The sequence below is a fragment of the Bubalus kerabau genome, chromosome 4 (genome assembly GCF_029407905.1).
Source record: "Bubalus kerabau isolate K-KA32 ecotype Philippines breed swamp buffalo chromosome 4, PCC_UOA_SB_1v2, whole genome shotgun sequence".
Taxonomy (NCBI): Eukaryota; Metazoa; Chordata; class Mammalia; order Artiodactyla; family Bovidae; genus Bubalus; species Bubalus kerabau.
Genome location: NC_073627.1, coordinates 119,159,185 through 119,181,822, shown reverse-complemented (window position 1 = coordinate 119,181,822; position 22,638 = coordinate 119,159,185). Strand labels below are relative to the sequence as shown.

Genomic DNA, 22,638 nt, shown 5'->3' with positions numbered 1-22,638 from the left:
GAAGATCCTCTGGAGAAGGGAATGACAATCTACCCCAGTATTCTTGCCTGGAGATTCCCATGGAGAGAGGAGCCTGGTGGGCTACAGTCCAAGGGGTTGCAAAGAGTCGGTCAGTAATGAGCAACTGACATTACTACTGCTACGTCAAGGCTGTATATGGTCAGCCTGCTTAGTTAACTTCTATGCAGAGTACATCATGAGAAATGCCAGGCTGGATGAAACACAAGCTGGAATCAAGACTGCCGAGAGAAATATCAAATAACCTCAGATGTGCAGATGACACCACCCTTATGGCAGAAAGTGAAGAGGAACTAAAGAACCTCTTGATGAAGGTGAAAGAGGACAGTGAAAAAGCTGGCTTAAAACAACATTCAAAAAACTAAGATCATGGCATCCAGTCCTATCATTTCATGGCAAATAGATGGGAAAACAATGAAAACAGTGAGAAACTATTTTCTTGGGCTCTAAAATCACTGCAGATAGTGACTGCAGCCATGAAATTAAAAGACGCTTGCTCGTTAAAGAAAAGCTATAACCAACCTAGACAGCATACTAAAAAGCAGAGACATTACTTTGCCAACAAAGGTCCGTCTAGTCAAGGCTATGGTTTTTCCAGCAGTCATGTACAGATGTAAGAGTTGGACCATAAAGAAGGTTGAGCCAAAGAACTGACACTTTCAAACTATGGTGTTGGAGAAGACTCTTTAGAGTACTTCAAGGAGATCAAACCAGTCAATCCTAAAGGAAATCAACCCTGAATATTCATTGGTAGGACTGATGCTGAAGCTGAAGCACCATTACTCTGGCCACCTGATGCGAAGAACTGACTCACCGGAAAAGACCCTGATATTGGGAAAGATAGAGGATGAAGAAGGGGACAACAGAGGATGAGATGGTTGGATGGCATCACTGACTCGATGGGCATGAGTTTGAGTAAGCTCCAGGAGTTGGTGATGGACAGGGAAGCCTGGCATGCTGCAATCCATGGGGTCTCAAAGAGTCAGACACGACTGAATGACTGAACTGAACTCATAGTTCAGGGCTTCCTTGACAGCTCATTGGTAAAGAATCCACCTGCAATGCAGGAGACCCCAGTTCGATTCCTGGGTCGGGAAGATCCACTGGAGAAGGGATAGGCTATCCACTCTAGTACTCTTGGGCTTCCCTTGTGGCTGAGCTGGTAAAGAATCCACCTGCAATGCAGGAGACCTGGGTTCAATCCCTGGGTTGGAAAGATGCCCTGGAGAAGGGAAAGGCTACCCACTCCAGTATTCTGACCTAGAGAATTCTCAATAGTCCATGGAGTCACAAAGAGTCAGACATGACTGAGCGACTTTCACTTTCAAGATGTACTTATTAAACACGAAATGTCAGAACACTGGGGAAAAAGAGTATCATGTAGGTTTCTGGGGTGGGAGAGTGGAGATAAACCACATGAAAAAGATTCAGAAGCAGAATGTCTTCATATTTCATAAAAGCCAAACAAAGAAGCCAGATGATAATGGAGCAATGCCTCCAAAGTGCTAAAAGAAATTAAATTCTAGATGAGAATTCTTAGAACTAGATGAACTACCATGTAAATTAAGGGTAAAATAAAAACATTTTACATATTAAGAGAGGAAAAGCTTCAAAATATTTACCCTTCTGCATTCTTTTTCAGGACGCTGCAATGAACTTTGATGAGCTCCATCAAAACTACGTTGTAAGCCAAGAAGAAAGACAACGTAAGAATCAGAAACTGTATCACAACACCAGAAGGAAGGAAAGGAAATACCGGGATGATAGTAAAGGAACACCTTAGGCTGTGTGTGTAACAGGCCAACAGACAAACCCAGCATACGGCCATGGGAGAGATGTTGAATGGAAAGAAAATGAAATGGAATAACTGATGGCAATAAGCATACTGAAAGCCCATTTGAACAACTGGCCGAGTTTGGGGGTGAATCTGTAATAACTATTTTGAAAACAAAGCAAACAAAGGGGGTTAGGGAGATAATTATTATTGACCCCAAAGAAATTAGAATCACACAATGATGAAAAAAAATATCACAATGCAGTCCATGGGTTGGCTTGGAAAAGCACCAGTCTTAATAATGTAAATGCTGTTTTTCTGTTGAGATTCAATAAAACAATATTAGGAGCACAGAGCAATGGGAGAGATGGGTGCTGAAACACAGGGGTTGTGTACTTTGCCCAGCATGACATAACTGGCCACAGCTGGGTGTTTAGAATTACACTGCTGTTCCAAGCAAAGGCCTCCTCCTAATTGTACTCTTCTCCCAAGTGCTCTTTGTCGTCAACATCTCAAAATGGTAAGGAGCTAATCAAAAACATAAAGTAGAGGGAAAGGGTACCACTCAGTGCAAGCTTGTTTACACAGTGATAAACAGATAAGGAGATGCACATAAGAGAAGTCCACAACTCACCGAACATCAAATCTAGATTGGAATAATTGGAATAAGTAAGAAACATTAGAAGATTTCATAATGTGAAAGAAAAAAAAAGTGCTCTAGTGGCACTTAAAAATTAAAATCTACTAGATATCACTAGCACACGCCTCTGTATTTTAAAATGCACCCAATTCTAAATGATGATATTCATCTCAATCACACATTAGTTTAATTTAGAGAACTATCACCTTATAAATAAGACAACAAGGACTTCTCTTCTGGTGCAATGGATAAGAACCCGCCTGCCAATGTAGGGGACACGGGTGTTCAATCCCCGGTCTGGGAAATTCCACATGCGTCGGAGCAACTGAGCCTGCACGCCGCAACTCCTGAAGCCTGTGCTCCACAACCGAGAAGCCACTGCAATGAGAAGCCCGCACCCCACAACAGTAGCCTCTGCTTGCCACAACTGGAGAAAGCCCGCTCACAGCAATGAAGGCCTAGAACAGCCAAAAAGAAAACAAACACATGGTTCAGATGTATAAACTAAAAAGTAGAGAAGACAATGAAAAAAATGTGTAACAAAGTGAGCTACATGTGGCTCAGTATATATTCTTAATTTCTTTTTAATAATAAAAAGAAAGGCAAAGCAGGAAGAGGGAGGGAAAGGGGAATAATATATGTTTCACTATAAACTAATATGATAACATATTCAGAACTTGGAAGCAAAAGGATTTACCATCTTTACATGACAATTCTCACACATATGTACACGCCTTTCAGAATGATCAGAATCTTTTTGTCCGGCCTCTAATTACACCTGTGACTCCTAGACAGAGACGCTGCCATCAACAGATCATAAGGATGTGGGGTGCATGTGTGTGTGCATTCCTCAGCCGTAAAAGAAGAATGAAACCCTGCCATCAGCAACAACATGGATGGGCTTGGATGGCATCATGCTAAGTGAAATAAGTTGAAGACAGACAAATACTGACATCACTTATATGTGGAATCTAAAAAATGCAACAAACTAGTGAATATAACAAAAAAGAAACTCACAAATACAGACAACAAATAAGTGGTTACCAGTGGGAAGAGGTGGAGAAAGGCAATGGCACCCCACGCCAGTACTCTTGCCTGGAAAATCCCATGGACGGAGGAGCCTGGTAGGCTGCAGTCCACGGGGTCACTGACGGTCGGACACAACTGAGTGACTTCACTTTCACTTTTCACTTTCATGCATTGGAGAAGGAAATGGCAACCCACTCCAGTGTTCTTGCCTGGAGACTCCCAGGGATGGGGGGGCCTGGTGGGCTGCCGTCTATGGGGTCACATCGAGTCGGACACGACTGAAGCGACTTAGCAGCAGCAGCAGTGGGAAGAGGGGAGAGCCATTATAGGAGTAAGGATTGAGAGATGCATGCAAGCTCATTCAGTCATGTCTGACTCTCTGTGACCCCACGGACTGCAGCCCACGATGCTCCTCTGTCCATGAGATTCTCCCCTCAATACTGGAGTGGGTTGCCATTTCCTCCTCCAGGGTATCTTCCCAACCTAAGGATTGAACCCACATTCCTGCAGCTCCTGCTTGACAGGTAGATTTTTTATCACTGAGCCACTTGGGAAGCCCCAAGGGATTAAGAAGTACAAACGATTATGTAAAAAGTAAGCTCCAAGGATACATTGTACAACACAGAGCATATAGCCAATATCTTATAATAACTCTAAATAGAGCATAACCTTTAAAAATTGTGGATCACTACACTGCACAACTATAACTTATATAATATCACACATCAACTAAATTTCAATTAAAAAATTAAATTAGGGACTTCCCTGGTAGTTCAGTGGCTATGACTCCATGCTCTCAACACTGGGGGTGGGGGGCCCCGGGGCTCAATTGTTCGTCAGGAACTAGATCCTGCGTGCCGCAACTAAGATTCCTGTATGACACAACTAGGACCCAGTGCAGCCAAATAATTTTTTTTTTTAATATTAAGTTCAAAAAAGTGAGAAAAATAAAAAGATAATAAGAGCTCTGCATTGGTTAGCTTTGTTAACCTTTATGAAGATTAAAGCTGACAGACATAACTGTCAACTATAATGAAAGAAAGGAGTGGAATTTTAAAAGGTAAACTCTTTTTTCAACAATTTCCACCAAAGTTAATTCTGGTTTAAGTCCAAATAAAACTATTATAGATAAGAATAATTCTGCCTGTTGCCTATTGTACCATTTTTTTAAGTAGTGGAAATATTTCACAAAAGAAGTACACACACACGTGTGTGTCCACACATCTGTGTGTCTGCATAAACGCATAGCTGGATGGATACATCAGGGTCCATGACCTGATCCTTCTGCATGAAGGTCCATGATCCTTCTGCAGCAGGAAGCTTTCAGTCTAGGTTCAGTCACCCTTGAGTTCCACTGAATACTCCTCTGGAGCTCAATTTCGCAGACGCTCCAAGGACCATTGTTCTTGTGGTCTCTGGAGGCTGTGACAGGAGCAAAATACCCACTACTGTGATTGATGCCAAGGTCATGTAAGATCTCAGAGGATTGGGACTCAAGCCAGGGTGCCTAAACGCAACCCTGAAGCATGGCCAAGGGAAGGAGAGGGAAGCAGGTAAGATCCCAAGGCAGAGGGCTTGCCAACTGCAGTTCTTTCTGCCCCGTGCACCCCCATGCTCTCAAGTCACCTGGGAGCACCTGATTTCTGTCTCTTGCCAGCTGTGCCCTTCCTGGAGGGTGGTCTCCGCTATCTGGCTGTTGTCTGCGACTCACTGTGGTTGGCTCCCTAGCTTCTCTGAGAGTTCATGTTAAAACGAATTCCTGAGACCCCACAGTGCCTGCCCCTCCAAATTGACCGCAAGAAGCTCTCTGGGTCCCTGGACCTCATCTCCAAGCTCTACAGTTCAGGCTGTTGTCTCCTAGAATCTATCCTAGAGTTTTCTCAGGATCCAGCTAAGGAAACAAGGGCACTAGGGGACCTTCTATAAGACTGGACCACATTTCCTATGCACCTTGGGAAAGGGTGTTTTCTACACGAATTAAAACCAGATGATGTGAGGAAGCGGAAAGAGGGCCCATGTCTCCCTTCTTCAGAGCCTCATGTCCTAGAATCAGGCACAGAAGGTGGCACTAAGTTATGTTTGTTGAATGAATAAATTCTCTCTCAAGTGAGCTAGTTCCTCTGCTAGAAATTAAACACCTATCCTTTCTCCCTTTGGAATATCAGAGAAGAGTTCTGTCTCCAGTTCTCTACACTTGCAGCAAGGACTATCCTGTCTTAGAGAGTACAGCCTGAAGAACATACTGTTTAAAGATGAAATGATGATAAATGATTGTGTATGTATGTTAGTTGCTCAGTAGTGCCCAGCTCTTTGTGACTCCATGGACTGTAGCCCACCAGGCTCCTCCGTCCTTGGAATTCTCCAGGCAAGAATACTGGAGTGGGTTGCCATTTCCTACTCCAGGGGATCTTCCCAACCCAGGCATTGAACCCAGGTCTCCAAAATTAAGGCAGATTCTTTATCATCTGAGCCACCAGGGAAGCCCCAGTAAATGACTAAACCCCTCAAAAAATTGAAGAAATGGCACCAAAATTTTGCAAGCGGGACTGAGGGACAGCTGACTTGGGAGATATCAGAAAGCTGACCCCTTGAAGCCGGCAGCAGAGGAAGCTGAGCAGCAACTCAATCTACAGCACAGTCACCCCAGCCCTCCCCTCCCACTACCAGCCACAGAGTCCTCCCCTCCAAACACTCCCGAGTTGGCAACACAAACTCCTCTGGAAGCAGGATGAAGTGGAATAAAACTCCACTGAGTGGAAATCTACTTAAAAGACTCTTAAGACTCCCAGACCCCTCCCTCTATTCTTCATAATCCAGTAAACACCCTTCCTGACCCCACCAGAAAACTTCCAAAAACATGAAATAAAATATCTGACCTGGAGGGCACAAGGCACAACTGAGAGCAGGAGTACCAACCTGAAAAGGAGGGAATTAAGTCAAAGGTCCTCATTTCCAGAATACCAGCAGGCCGGTATACATACCTCCCAGGCTTCAGCCTCAGATAATAGAAAACTACTTGATATCCAAGAAAAGCTCATGACACAAAAGAGATCAGAAACAAACAGAGGAGGTTATCACGTTAACTATTTCCGTATAATCAACCACAATCCTTAGTGACAGAAAATAAAAACAACTTATTATTTCTCACTACTTTTGGAATTGGTCGGGCAATCCTTCTGGCGTTACCTGGGCTCACCTAGGCAGTTGCATGCAGATAGAGGACTGTCCAGATTGGAGGGTTCCATACAGCTCGTTCACATCTGCATGCAGTACTCGATGTTAGCTGGGGTGCCTCTCATCATGTATAGGCTGGATGAGATTCCTTACCTGGCAGCCGCAGGGCAGCATACCAAGAGAGCCCAGCAGCTCCAAAGCCTCATAAGGGCTAAGCAGCAGAATATACACATCACCACATCTGTTATATTCCATTAGAGAAAGTCACCAGGCCTGCCATGATTCCAGAGGAAATAAGGTTTTACTTCTGGATGGGAAGGGACGCAAAATCACACTGCAAGGGGGCACGGATGCTGCAATGGGAGGAATTTGTACCCACTAAATATTCTGTCACATGGAGAAATTCAGATCAAGAGATGACAACTGCAATGATGAAAACATCCTCGAGTTTTTATCAGCAAAGACATAAGAGAAACTATTACAATCATGAAACCAGAACAAGAGACTATGAAAACGGAACAGAGAATAAAAATGAGCTCTCAGAATCAAAAGTATGATAGCTAAAATTAAAAATTCAATTGAAGAATCAGAAATTAAAGTTAAGGAAAGCCCCAAGACAGCAGAGCAGAAAGATAAATAAATGGAAAATAGGAAAATGAGAAAATTGACACAGAATTTTCAGAAGATCCAACATTCAAGTAACAGGCATTCCACTGAGAAAGAAGAAAATGAAGGCAAGAGGGGTGAAAAGGAATAGGATGCGGGAGGGAAGTTCAAGAGGGAGGTGACATGTATACCTATGGCTGATTCATGTTAATATATGGCAGAAACCAATACAATTTCAACCTAGAATTCTATATAACCTGCTGGGGAATAAAGGCATTTTCATACAGTTGCATGTAACTTTTCTCAGTAGGCTACTGCAAGAAGCACACCACTAAAAGACAAAGCCCATCAGTAATTATAAAAACAGTACCACTATTCTGGAATGCTTAATATGTGCAAGGAGCTCGTCTAAAGGATTTACCTAAACAACTCTTAAGATCTTCAGGATATACGTATAATATCATATATGAAACGAGTCGCCAGTCCAGGTTCGATGCACGATACTGGATGCTTAGGGCTGGTGCACTGGGACGACCCAGAGGGATGGTATGGGGAGGGGAGAGGGAGGAGGGTTCAGGATGGGGAACACATGTATACCTGGGGCGGATTCATTTCGATATTTGGCAAAACTGATATATTGTAAAGTTTAAAAATAAAATAAAATTAAAAAAAAAAAAAAAAAGATCTTCAGGATAACTCTAAACAGAAGACAATAACTACCAAGGTCACTAAAGGAGTTCTTATCCAAATTCCACTGGAGGAGAATATACCAACAAGTAATTCTCTAGACACCAACCAGCTGTCTTACAAGTCAGCTGAATTCTGACACAATCTAACCAGAGACAGTGTCAATTTCATGGTTTAAGAGTTCAGTCTCGCCAAGTCTGACCTTCAGACTATAAAATCAGAAATTCCCACAATCCCTTCCTCAGGTTCAATTAATTTGCTAGAGCATCTCACAGAACTCAAAGAAACATTTTACTAAGTAGATTACTGGTTTATTATAAAAAGATATGATAAAGGATACAGGTGAACATCCGGATGGAAGAGATACGCAGGGCATGGTATGGGAAAAAGATGCAGAGCTTCCATGCTCTGAGAGCCCCATTCTGCAAATCTCCACACTCGCACCAAGCTGTCCTGGGTTTCTATGGAAGTCTCATTACATGAACATGATTGATTAAATCACTGGCCATTACCCAACCTCCAGACCCTCTCTCCTCCCCAGAGATGAGCGGTAGGGATGTAGGGGGTGGGACTGAAAGTTCCCACCCTCTAATCACTTGGTTGGTCCTCCTGCAACCAGCCCCCATCTTCAGGTGGGATCCAAGGGTCACCTCAACAACATAATAGACGATTTTTGTTGCTCTCATCACTTAGGACATTGCAAGGGTTTTACAGGAGCTCTGTGCCAGAAATGGACCAGAATAACAAATATACATTGATTATAAATCACAGTATCAGTCACAAAGCTAGTAAGTGGAATAGCTAACATTCAAACCTACACAATCTAGCCCCCCAAGTTTATATTATGCAGCTGGCACTCCACATCTATGGACTCTGTACCTGTCAGTTCTGCATCCTTGAATTCAACTAAACTCAAATCAAAACTATTCGGGGAAATTCCCTGGCAATCCAGTGTTTAGGATTCTGCACTTTCACTGCAGGGAGCATGGGTTCAATCCCTGGTTGGGAAACTAAGATCCTGCAAGCCATGAGGGCAAGGAAAAAAAAAAAAAAGTGATGTATTAAAAAGAGAGAAAGAAAGAAAAAATTACACGTGGCTCACATCCTATTTTTATTGGACACTGGGATTCTAGGGAGTAGGAAGTTTTGGGGGCCACTGAGAAAGGATTATTTTTCATAACTACAACTTTTTGTTAAGAGACAACTGTCCATGGGTCCCTCATATTTCTGCACATCTTGCAAGTGAGGTACTAACTGCCTTTTCATTCTGGACTGTTTTTTTAAGGCTATTTGTGCAGTGAACAGCCTTGAAAAACAGACAGTGCTTCCCTCACTAGCAAAGGGCCAGTGTGCTTGCTGCTGCTGCTAAGTCACTTCAGTCGTGTCCAACTCTGTGAGACCCCACAGACGGCAGCCCGCCAAGCTCCCCCGTCCCTGGGATTCTCCAGGCAAGAACACTGGAGTGTGTTGCCATGTCCTTCTCCAATGCATGAAAGTGAAAAGTGAAAGGGAAGTCGCTCAGTCATGTCCGACTCTTCGCGACCCCATGGACTGCAGCCCACCAGGCTTCTCCATCCATACGATTCTCCAGGCAAGAGTACTGGAGTGGGGTGCCATTGCTTACTGTTGGGATAATAAATGCAATACCTCTGGGAGCAAAGGGGAAGCACGTTCAATGGCCCACCATAAAAGATGCGGGTTCCCTAAGCTCAGGGTTCCTTCCGTGTAATGCAACCCACTCTCTGTGCAGATTATCATCTGGATGTGTTCATACTGCCCTGCGGGAACTAGGACTTAAGAACCTACATGAAAAATGCCAATACTCTGCTCTGTTATTGCTATAGGTAGAAAACTATGCCTTGTGGTTGGCCCAGGAGTCTTAGGTCTTCTGCAAGCATCCATGAAAACTGACAGATTTGCTAGCTTTCAAGTAGGGTAAAATCTAAGCCCTTTGATAGGTCTAAGAGCTTTGATGTTACACTCTTGTGGATATATCTGCTTTTTCAAACAATGTGCATTTATAAACTTTGATTAACATAAAGGCTACATTTTTCTAGTCTTAAAGGTGGTGATAAAATAAGAGCTATAATGATAGTCAATGAGTTTTTAAACATAACTAGTATAAATTAATATTCTCAAGTCTTGGTAAATAAAACAATTATTAAAACTTCTTTTCTTCCATTTTAGCCTTTTTACATCTTCATTAACTGTTTAATCTCACATCAAAACATATTTAATAATTATATAAAATTGTGAAGTACATAGTAAATATAATTAATGGAAGTCTCAATGACCTGTCCCTAATTTAAATGAGATGAAGGTTTCATCCATGTGGTCATTTACAGAAGAAAAATAAATAAAAGGTTCTCCATGCCTGAATTAGAAGTATGAAACGGCAACCCACTCCAGTATTCTTGCCTGGAAAATTACATGGACAGAGGAGCCTCATGTGAACCCTATGTAGGCTACAGCCCATAGGGTCACAAAAGTGCTGGACATGACTGAGTGACAGAGCACGCGTGCCTGAATCAATGACATGAAAAGTTTTACAGAAAATTTTTTCCATTTACTCATTATACTACTATAGGACAAAATGTCATTTAAATAACTAACTCTTGCATTTCATTCATGCCTGGAAATAGTATTCATTGTTCTCAATGGTCATCATTTTCTCCCCTGAGGCTAGGCAGCTGATGGCCTAAAACAAGAACTAAAACCTACCATTTCTGCACACAGGCTTGGCAGGACCCATGAAATACACCCCAGTCTGAACTATTTCAGAGAGGAAAGCTTTAAGTCCACCTAGAGGAAAAGAAAGGATCCACAGAGGCTTCCTCAATTACAACCCACCTGAATCCTGAAAATGGGTAGGATTTAGATACTAGGAAATAGGAGAGAAAATTTTGCTGACGGAGTGAAAGCCTGAAGCAAAGGAAGCCAGAAAGGAAGACGAGATGGTGATGTGTAACAGAAGCAGCTTTAACAAGAGGAGGAAGGTAAGAAATAATGGCTGTTTACCCCTCAGGTTCCTTAACCCTAGGGACATCCTTTTAAATTCTATTATGACACGAGGTCTGTTTCTCAGTTATAGTGAACCACAACAATGAATAGATGTTTAAGCACATTCATGGAAGCTAAAGGCCAGGTTTCAGTAAAGAAATCAGAAGAGCGATGATAAACAGGGGACACATACGCACCCCAAATGATTAAAACTCTCACTCATAATAAAAAGTCCTTCTGAGAAGCAGCCCAGAAGACTATAGAGAAGCCCAGTACAAGAAGGCGCAGTGGTGGTAGCCTGGCTTCAGGGCCACAGCTCTGTCCTCCTTGGACTGGCTTCCCATCCCATCCATCAAACGAGCTTTGCTCAGTAATAATGAAAATGCTCAACCCCAGAAAGGAAGAAATCCTGGGAAGAACCAAGACACTGTTCTGAAAATATCCTTTGTGAATATACGGCAAACAATAAATACACAGAGATCACAGAATAGACTTGATCTGTATGTTCTCTGAATGCTTTCTTTTCCTCATACACCCTTTATTACACACACACACCCCCTCTGAATGTTCTTCATCTGGATCTCTCTTTACATACTCAACGATAGCTTGAAAGAGTGCAATAAAACTTAATAAATGCCCTGGGCTTGTCCTTTTCTCCAAGAACCTAGACATACATTCACGGAGTCAAAAAAGAAAGGTGGGGAGGGGATGAGGGCACCAGCAGCACCAGACACAATGAATCAAAATGAATGAACCGAGGGCCTCCCCTCCCCACTCTGTTGTCTGCGTCCTTCGGCCACCACAGTGGGGCCTGTGGCTAAAGAAACAGAGCCTGAAGACACTGGCTCCAGCTCATGAGGAAGTGAGTACAGGGAAATACAGCCGGCCAACTCAGACAGGATTCTACAACTGCGTGTCCCTTGAGTCCTACTGTGTGTTTCCACAGCAAAAAAAAAAAAAAAAGCCCTCTTAATCCCACCACAATTGATACCAACAGTTTCTCAATATCCTTCACTCAACTTCTCTTCAAATTTACAATTTAGTGGTAGAAATATATAGGTTTACCCATACGAGTTGTATCCATTCCCTTAAAAGCCAAAAGAATGTCCATGACTGTACTAAAATATCAAAATAAGTGCATTATATTAGCAATTAGGAAAAGCAAATGATAAAATGAGGTGTGTGTGTGTGTGTGTATATATATATATATACACACACACACACACAGAGTGGAATATTCTTCACCCTTCAGAAGGAATCAAAATCTGACACACGCTACATTCATCTTTGTTAAGTGAATAAGCCAGTCACAAAAGCACAATACTATATACTTCCACTTATAAGGGGTACCTAGAGTAATTAAATTCATAGATGTGGAAAGTAAAATAGAGGTTACTACAGCAGTGGGAGGGGGAAAGGACAGAAGTTACTGTTTAGTGAGTACAGAGTTTCTGTTCGGGATGATGAGAAGTTCTAGAAGCGGACAGTGCAGATGGGTGTACAACACTCTGAATATACTTAACGCCACTGAATTTTCCCCGACTCCATTAGTGACACAGTTTTATATTGAGGGTTATTTTTTTTAAGCTCTCTTATGATTTTTAAAAAGATGCCACCGGCTTGTACCTTGACAAAAATGTTCCTTAGAAGAGGCTTTTTAAATTAAGAGAAATTTGTTAGGAGTATAGGCAGGAGTGACCCCAGGTGGTTTGAACACACAAAGACAGACCTTTTCAAGTCTCATGCCATGAAAATTTGGAGATAAAGAACAAAGATCATCGTCTGGCTGTCTCTCAAAGACCAGTGTGTTTCTTATTGCATACGAGGCTAGAGTATTAGCCCAATTTCCTTCAAGTACAACTAACAGCTAAATGTGAAATGCAAAAAACCTATCCTCTAAGGCACTAAGTTCGTTCACAGAGGTGGACCTCATCAGAGTTGAATAGAGATACATCTATTTATGCACAGACATACACACACACACAGTTTGTTTTTTGAAGGAATCTTCAACCTCCTTACCACTACATGCCAAAATAAGTATAAAAGGTCTCATTGTTCACTTCAAAATTCCAGACTGAAGAGTAATAAACTTTTTTTCTTTCCTTTTTTAAAAAATGAATAGTAGGTGGTTTATAATACTGAAGAGAGCACTGAATAGAGCATGCTGCTGCTAAGTTGCTTCAGTCGTGTCCGACTCTGTGCGACCCCAGAGACGGCAGCCCACCAGGCTCCCCCGTCCCTGGGATTCTCCAGGCAAGAACACTGGAGTGGCTTGCCATTTCCTTCTCCATGAATAGAGCATAGTTTCATAGAAACAAAATTTTAGATTTTAAAGGTATCTTAAGGTTCATTTTCCCCACTCTTACTAAATAATTTTAAAGATGAAAAAATCAACACACAGAGTGCACACGGCTGGCAAGGTTGCCCAGCAAGAACAATTCTTAAGCAGAAACATCTTACCAGTGGCTCTGGTTTCTGTCGCACCCAATCATCATGAACCCCACAGGTCCCAAATTTTTTGAAATCTCAATTTTAAATACTCTCGGGTTTAAACACTTCCTGGGTTCCAAAAATTCTAATTCTAAAATACTAAATTCTGTCTTGCTTTTAGAAGAATTCCCAAATTTCCAGATCATACCACCTGTCTGGATTTTCAGCTTGCTAAGTAAAACTGTCAAATATTCTCAGTCCATACAGAAAAATAAACAACTAACCATTAGCAGGGATGAGAAGTGCTCTCTTTGCCCAGTTTCCTTCAACATGTTAAAATCCAGCTCCACCTCTTGCACACGGTCCCTTCTCTGAACCACAGTGATTGCCCCCTTCTTTGAAATCCAATATCATTCACTACAGGAAGCCACAGACGAAAACAGCAGTGTGAAGTCAAACACAATTGAGAATAAATGCTAACTATGCCAAGTCCTAATGAGTGGCTTCAGTAAGCTACCTAACTTCTCTGAGCCTTAGTTTCCTCATCTGAAAAATGAAGCTTATAATCCCCTATTTGGTTGGTGGTGATTCAAAAAACAAAAACAACCTATAAAGCAAGTAACATGGTAATTAGTATGCATCAGTTTGTCAATAAACAAGGGTTATCACCATCCTTGGTCACTTAATTCCACAGATCCCCATCTCTGAACTGGTCCAGGCACCTGCTTGGTCAGCTCCTAGTAATCAGTAATCTAGCCTCACCCTTCATTCCCACCCCTCCACCACCACACCACCATCCCCCTCAACACCCTACTCACACAGCCCCATGGGCCTTGCACAGGCTAATGCAACCAATAAGGACTCAAAGAATGAACAAAACAAGTCTAAATATTGCAAAATCCACTCCCTTCCACTCCAAAAAAGGTAGGGTGGTATCTTGGATGCTTCTTGTTAACTGGGCCTTCTACCTCAGTCTTTTCCAGATAAAGAATCTAAAGTCAGTACTTAAATGCTCCAAATTATAGCCTGTGAGTATAATATGAATTCAAAGCACTCTGTGTTGGATCTCACAAAATGAATATCTACAACAAACCCCAAAGGACTGGCCTCATGCTGGGTGGCTCCCATCCTATCTTCAGGATTGACCTATCTTTCTTAACCTTTCTGCACTTCAGTCTCCTCGCCTGTGCACAAGAGCAGATGAGTTCAGTGAGGGGAACCTACACCTCAGTGATAAAGCATTCTGCTGTTCTTCAGCAGATGGATGATGGACAGGGACCAGGTGCAATAAGGCTGAGTTTTGACTGAGTTGAGGGTCAAGAAAGCACAGAATGGTAGGGAAGTCCCACTGCAAGACAAAATCTTAATTAGAATGTATTTCCATAAGTCTGAGATCTTATTTTTCTTCCCACATTGACAGCTTTGAAAATGACAGGCATTTGATGCATTTATACACTATGTGTTCATTACTATGGTGGTTTCTTTTTTGTAATTTCCTTTATTGTTGTTGCTCAGTCACCGAGTCATGTCTGACTCTTTGCAACCCCATGGACTGCAGTAATTTCCTTAAGGACTGATATTAAGTGGATGATGCTCATACAAATGAAGTTATTGCAGAATTAAGGACATTTTAAAAAATTTAAGGAAATGTTAGGCAAGTTCTTTTTACATACATGTTCTCTTTAACAGTTAAGGAAACTGAGGCATTCACTGCTCTGATGACCATCTGCTGGTGATCTGCTCCAGCTAACCAGCAGGAAAGAGGTGAGGTGGGGCTCAACCCACAACTGACTCTGGGGAGAGAGGAGAGGGAGCAGAACAGTCTGACTTTCTAGCCAAGAACCACACTAGATCCAGTTACTAACAGCTTTGAATTATACCTTGCCCTACCTCCTCACCTTACAAGGAGCCCCAGAACCTTCCAAGTCTTCCCTCAGGAGTAACTATGACACAATCTCCTCCTAAAGACTTCAGACCAAAGGTACAGCAGAACAACTTCTTCAACCCTCAGATACACATATGTGAGCTGAGTCAACGTTCCCTTTAAGAAGCTTCATAAACTTGAGGGGCAACCTTTATCTATCATTTTATCCAAATGACATTTAGGTCCAGTTGTTGAATTTGAAATTATTGCCCAAGAGTGAAGGAATTCTGTATGTAATGACAGAAAAAATAGTATTTGAGATGATTCAAAGATGAACTATGGACATGTACGGATATACTTATATCTTTGTTTTCTCTTAGCTTTTCCTTGGAATTCCAGGAGGACTCTTAGATCAAAATTTATCCATTTCTATGGCTCTTGATGCTCTTTCAAATAGACTACTTAAACTGAGTACCCTAATATCTGAGTATCATTTTCTCTATATTGACTCTATAATTATCTAAATTATGTAGTACATATTCATATACTGTGTAATTATTTTTGACCTATTCCAACTTTTAAAATGATACAGCAGAGAGGCTTCATTTTGTATTTCTTTCGTTGTTAGTGGCTCCATATGAGTATGTCTACATGTGGGAGAAAGGAGAGTCTGGTAGCAATGATTTCTACTCTAGAGCCAGACTATCCAGCTCAAAAACTGGACACAATCTACCAACTCAGACTTTCTTAAGCCCTTAACTGCTCCAAGTTTCAGCTCCTTCACTGGTTAAAATAATAATAATTTTAAGCAATTTAATTGGGTTAAGGATCCTACATACATTAGTTTTTAAAGAGAGTAAGTGAGCCAACTGGTAATATGCTTAAACTATACTTGATACAAGTAATGCTCAAAATTCTCCAAGCCAGGCTTCAACAATACGTGAACCGTGAACTTCCAGGTGTTCAAACTGGTTTTAGAAAAGATAGAGGAACCAGAGATCAAATTGCCAACATCCGCTGGATCGTTGAAAAAGCAAGAGTTCAAGAAAAACATTTATTTCTGCTTTATTGACTATGCCAAAGCCTTTGACTATGTGGATCACCACAAACTGTGGAAAATTCTTCAAGAGCTGGGAATACCAGACCACCTGACCTGCCTCTTGAGAAATGTGTATGCAGGTCAGGAAGCAACAGTTAGAACTGGACATGGAACAACAGGCTGGTTCCAAATAGGAAAAGAATTATCTCAAGGCTGTATATTGTCACCCTGATTATTAAACTTATATGCAGAGTAAATCGAGAGAAACGCTGGGCTGGATGAAGCACAAGCTGGAATCAAGATTGCCAGGAGAAATATCAATAACCTCAGATATGCAGATGACACCACTCTTATGGCAGAAAGTGAAGAGGAACTAAAAAGGCTCTTGATGAAAGTGAAAGAGGAGAGGGAAAAAGTTAGCTTAAAGCTCAATATTCAGAAAACAAAGATCATGGCATCTGGTCCCATCACTTCATGGGAAATAGATGGGGAAAAAGTGGAAACAATGACAGACTTTATTTTTTGGGCTCCAAATCACTGCAGATGGTGATTGCAGCCATGAAATTAAAAGACACTTAATCCTTGGAAGAAAAGTTATGACAAACCTAGACAGCATATTAAAAAGCAGAGACATTATTTTGCCTACAAAGGTCCGTCTAGTCAAGTCTATGGTTTTTCCAGTAGTCATGTATGGATGTGAGAGTTGGGACTATAAAGAAAGCTGAGCACCAAAGAATTGATGCTTTTGAACTGTGGTGTTGGAGAAGACTCATTCGAGTCCCTTAGACTGCAAGGAGATCGAACCAGTCCATCTTAAAGGAAATCAGTCCTGATTGGAAGGACTGATGTTGAAGCTGAAATTCCAATACTTTGGCCACCTGATGTGAAGAACTGACTCATTTGAAAAGACTCTGATGCTAGGAAAGATTGAAGGTGGGAGGAGAAGGGGACAACAGAGGATGAGATGGTTGGATGGCATCATCGACTCAATGGACATGAATTTGAGTAAACTCTGGGAGTTGGTGATGGACAGGGAGGCCTGGCGTGCTGTAGTCCATGGGGTTGCAAAGAGTAGAACACAACTGAGCGACTGAACTGAACTGACTGAACTGATACTTGATATATAATGAACCTTCAATGAACATTAGCAGTTTATTATTATTGCTTATATTTCCTCACCTGGACACTGTTCAAATCTTTAACTTATATCTAACCCAGGGATCGAATCTGCGTTGCCCGTGTCTCCTGCATTGCAAGTGGATTCTTTATCCGCTGGGCCATCAGGGAAACTTGTAACTTTTTTCAGAGGCCCCCATATAATAAACTGTATTTGAAGTTTATTAACAAATACCTAAATACACTTAATTTAACTCCACAGAACTATTATACAAAACACTATATTACACAAAAAGCTATTATACAAAGCCTATTATATAGGTTCTGAGGAAAATGCATCTCCCGAATCTCAAAGAATTCACACAAAGGTTATTTGCTGAGCCTTCTGGGGGAAATTACAGGCTTGGCAAAAAAAATATAGTAAAAAACTATTTTGGAAACAATGCACCCATTGTAAAGCTGAAAGAAACTTGAGATTGTATCTATTCTGCTAGAAACACCAGCTCTGGGGGCAGTTACTATGTTGTGAAGGTGGGGTAGATCCTGTGGTCCAAAAAATTGTGAGAAATGTGGTCAGAAACAAAGTTTGACAAAATGCTGCATTCCTGGGCTTCTTCCGCCTTATAGCTCTTAAGATGGCAATGCTTACCATGAATATTTAAAGACAGGTACAAGGGACAAGAGTATTCAGCATTTCCCAAACTTTTTTGACCAAGAACAAACTTTAGAGCCAGATTACCAGCCCATAAGGAAAAAACTCAGCTAGTCCCAAGTCCCACCCTCCTCCTCAACTAAACAAGCTGGGCCACAGGGAAACAAGTGACTTTTCTAAGGGTCAACAATGAGAGGAAGGCTGAGTGTTCGCTCTGAACTTCACTGTGTCAGAATGTGCCTTTTCACACTCTACTGCTTTCCCTCAACCCTGTTTGGTGGGAGAGGGGAGTTGGGGGATAGGAGGGGGCCATCCACAGAGGTCCAGAAGGGAAATCTGATTCCTATGTGGTCAATGGCCATTGAACGTCTTTTTTTGCCATCTGCTTTCAAAACAGGTCAAATTTCACAACCAAAAACAGGAGGAAAAAAAAAATCTTTGTATGAGTCCAACAAGAAATCTAGTGTATGTTTCTTATATTACACTATATTTTTAACCTCCCCATCCCACCTCACCCTCAACAGTATTAACAAGGAGCACGGTCAAGCTTCCTTGTAAGGCTGACTTTCACCATGTTCCAAAATCACATCTACCATCAAACACTGGGCCCTTTGCTAATGGGTCCAGTTTAGCCCAGAGGACAATCCTCAAAGTGACCAGAAGCATCTAAGGATGTTATAGAACCAAACTCGGGTCCACGCATCTGTGCCAATCTACTAACACGGGGCTATGGTGAAGGAAAATGCATCCTTTATTGTTAAGTCTGGGGCTGCCAATGCTCAAAAAAACCCCGAACTCCTCAATGGTTTGGAGGGAACAGTTTTTATAGGCAAAATTTGGGGACAGGTCTGCAGGGTATGTGGAGAAGGAAATGGCAACCCACTCCAGAACTCTTGCCTGGAGAATTCCGTGGACAGAATTCCGAGCCTGGTGGGCTGCTGTCCATGGGGTCGCACAGAGTCGAACACAACTGAAGCAACTTAGCAGCAGCAGCAGCAGCTGCAGGGTATGTAACCTTCCTCTGATCGGCTGGGGGTGAGGAAGAAACAGGGTGCTGTTCCAACAATCTCAATCATCAACCTCCTGGCTCCAACCAGTCTGGGGCCCACAGACCTGTTCTCAGCCTGAAGTTATCACCCTTCACCCACGTGGGAGGCCGTATTACCGAAGAAGAGCTCAGAAATCCCCTCAGGAGGAATGGGGATGGCCACACCATTGTCTCTTGACTGCTTCTCCTTTGTTTCTGCTTACCCTCACTCCTCTAATGAGTAACTGTTTGAATCTGCCCTTTGGAACTCAGGGAAGGTCTAGGAGGCTAAAATCTTTTTCCTACAAGCAAGAAGTGGGGGTGAAGAGGAAAAGTTAGAATTTTACATAACCTCCTATTCCTTCTGCCTCTGTAACTCAGCTTGCTCCTTGCAAAGTCTGGATCATGTAGTTCTCAGAAAGTGGGGGCTCACAATACTAGGAACTGGAGCTTATCTCACTCACCCCTGTCCTGCTCTTTGCAATTGCCTAGCCCATGCAAACCCAAAAGCCCACTTAATCACACCTGTCCATGTATAAAAACTCTTTCAGGGCTCAGAGCTTGGAGTGTTAACTCCTCTGGGTCCGCCAGCATAATAAACCTGAGTTCTCCAACTCTCCAAGTGTGGTGCTTGGTTTCTGGAATACTGGTTTGTGCAACATTTCTGGAGGCCCCAGCGAGATTCCAATCACGCCCGCCCCTTGAGCCATTGGACTGGTGGCTTGGCTAGGCTGGAGCGAAGGAACCCTGAGGTAAACGAGCAGGACACCACCGGACAGGATTCTGAGTTCTCTTTCGGACTGGTGTCCCGACTCTCTGGACAATCGAGCCCCGACTGGGCTCGTTGGAGGGACGGACCAACTCACCAGGAATGGCCACAGGATCAGCTAAGGCCCCGGGGCCAGTCCCCAGTCAGGCCTACCCCAGTGGGTAGAAGAGGAGACTGATCACCTCCTTGGAGCTCCCAGGAAGGGAGCAAGAGTTAAGGAAACCTGAGGACTTGGGAGAAGGGAGGCGTTGTGATAGACTCCAAATGATTGTGACTGCATAACTGCTGAGTGAATGGAGGGAGAGAAACTTTTTTTCTTTTTGGAAACTGCAAAACCAATTCTTCTTGTATATGCAATTAAAAACAACTGGCTTGTTGAAAGGCCTGCCCAGGGAAAACCTTGAAGTTAACCCTTTCCATGTCCTTGAAACACACAGCCAACTTTGCCTGAGACATCAGTCTTGGGCAAATTAGAACCTCAAGCAAAGAAAAAAAAAGGGGGGGGGGTCAAAGAGGTATTTTAAATCTCAAACAGAAAACTATAAGATCTCTGTCTGTCTGTATTTATGTATGTCTCAGTGTATGTCTTTTGTTTTTTTTTTAAATAATATTGTTGAAGTTGTAAATGAGTTCTAATTTAATTGGCCTAAAGAAAAGTAAGTGCTTAGAAATCAAACAATTCTAAATACAAGAAAAATTAACCTAAATAAATTTCAGGTTCATGTAAACTGGGAAACATTCAATATTAAATATCTAGTATTAATGTTTGTTTGCCAATCTAATAAGGAAGTAGGATGTACGTTTTTAATAAAGAAGATATAAAAAACAAAATTACATTTTATAAAGGGAAAAGAAAGTAGGTCTGACTTATAGGTGGCTGTTATGGAAAGTGATTAAAAAGTCTGTGGAAAATTGTGCATGGTTAGAACTAAGAAACCTATATGCAGGTCAGGAAGCAACAGTTAGAACTGGACATGGAACAACAGACTGGTTCCAAATAGGAAAAGGAGTACGTCAAGGCTATATATTGTCACACTGCTTATTTAACTTATATGCAGAGTACATCATGAGAAATGCTGGGCTGGAAGAAACACAAGCTGGAATCAAGATTGCCGGGAGAAATATCAATAACCTCAGATATGCAGATGACACCACCCTTATGGCAGAAAGTGAAGAGGAACTAAAAAGCCTCTTGAGGAAAGTGAAAGAGGAGAGGGAAAAAGTTGGCTTAAAGCTCAACATTCAAAAAATGAAGATCATGGCATCTGGTCCAATCCCTTCATGGGAAATAGATGGGGAAACAATGGAAACAGTGTCAGACTTTATTTTTCTGGGCTCCAAAATCACTGCAGATGGTGACTGCAGCCATGAAATTAAAAGACTCTTGCCCCATGGAAGCAAAGTTAGGACCAACCTAGATAGCATATTAAAAAGCGGAGACATTACTTTGCCAACAAAGGTCCGTCTAGTCAAGGCTATGGTTTTTCCAGTAGTCATGTATGGATGTGAGAGTTGGACTGTGAAGAAAGCTGAGCGCCAAAGAATTGATGCTTTTGAACTGTGGTTTTGGAGAAGACTCTTGAGAGTCCCTTGGACTGCAAGGAGATCCAACCAGTCCATTCTGAAGGAGATCAGCCCTGGGATTTCTTTGGAGGGAATGATGCTAAAGCTGAAACTCCAGTACTTTGGCCACCTCATGCGAAGAGTTGACTCATTGGAAAAGACCCTGATGCTGGGAGGGATTGGGGGCAGGAGGAGAAGGGGATGACGGAGGATGAAATGGCTGGATGGCATCACCGACTCGACGGACGTGAGTTTGAGGGAACTCCAGAAGTTGGTTATGAACAGGGAGGCCTGGTGTGCTGCAATTCATGGGGTCGCAAAGAGTCGGACATGACTGAGCAACTGAACTGAGAACTAAGTTTAAAATAAATTTAATTAAATTTACCTAAATGAGTTTAAAGTAAGCTGGTGTAAAAACTTAAATTTGGCCTTTCTCTCTGTTAAGAGGACATACTTTCTTCAGATGTTGAACTGCTTTTAATTATAGATTTAACTTTCTTTACCTCTTAATTGATCTGTTCTATATTTACCTTTGAAATCTTCTGTTAACTTTGGCTAAGTAAATAACTTTTATTTCACAGTGACTTATATGATCCTGTTTGAGTGTTATAAACCCTTCTGATATTTATTGACAAAACTTCCTAAATAACTTGTCTTCCAGCTAAGTTTGAGATGCTTCAGAGGGCCCCTGAGACATCCCAAAGAGCTATTAAGCTGCCTGGGTTAATTGGACATGTTAAATTACATGGGAAGTACTGTTAAAGGAGCGAAAAATCTTTTAGGTTATACTGCACGGTTGATGTTACTAATATAGATATCCTAAAATTGTATGAAATTCATATAAATCTGATATACCCTGATAAAATATGGTCAATTATAATTCTAGTTATCATATTAAAGTGTTACATATCACAACAATGACCAGGTTTCTTTGCCAATTATAATAGAATCAGATTTTAAACATGCCTTCTATGGTTTTACTCTCATGCCTTTAAAAGAATACTGCTAGTTCTTCAAGATATATGGAAAAGACTTTCTAAGATTAAACAGATAAACAAATTTTGTTATTAACAGTAAGCTGGTACCAGATTGGATTTTGGTCCTCTGTTTAGAGAACAAAGTTTACTTAGAATGCAGATTTTGATAACAGATTATGAATTTCTTTGCCTTTAAGTGATTTATATTTGTTTTAAAATCTTTTTGCTACTTTGGTAAGGTAAATAAAATTATTTAAGATTACGGCACATGTA

General features: G+C 41.7%; 1 protein-coding gene across 36 annotated transcripts in view; it reads right to left on the bottom strand.

Annotated features, from left to right (window-relative positions):
• GCNT1 (glucosaminyl (N-acetyl) transferase 1) overlaps positions 1 to 22,638 on the bottom strand; it is a 193,721-nt gene that overhangs the window by 147,349 nt on the left and 23,734 nt on the right. For 4 of the 36 annotated variants that reach the window (XM_055578355.1, XM_055578354.1, XM_055578353.1 and 1 more), the window contains one exon: positions 15,032 to 15,151. The exons of 25 other annotated variants lie outside the window; for them this stretch is intronic. The gene's annotated coding sequence lies outside the window, so the exon portion shown is untranslated. Of the gene's footprint in view, positions 1 to 2,638; positions 2,891 to 6,337; positions 6,378 to 14,512; positions 14,707 to 15,031; positions 15,152 to 22,638 lie in introns of those variants that run through there. 7 more of the 36 variants (XM_055578357.1, XM_055578350.1, XM_055578356.1 and 4 more) reach the window with 4 other exon arrangements.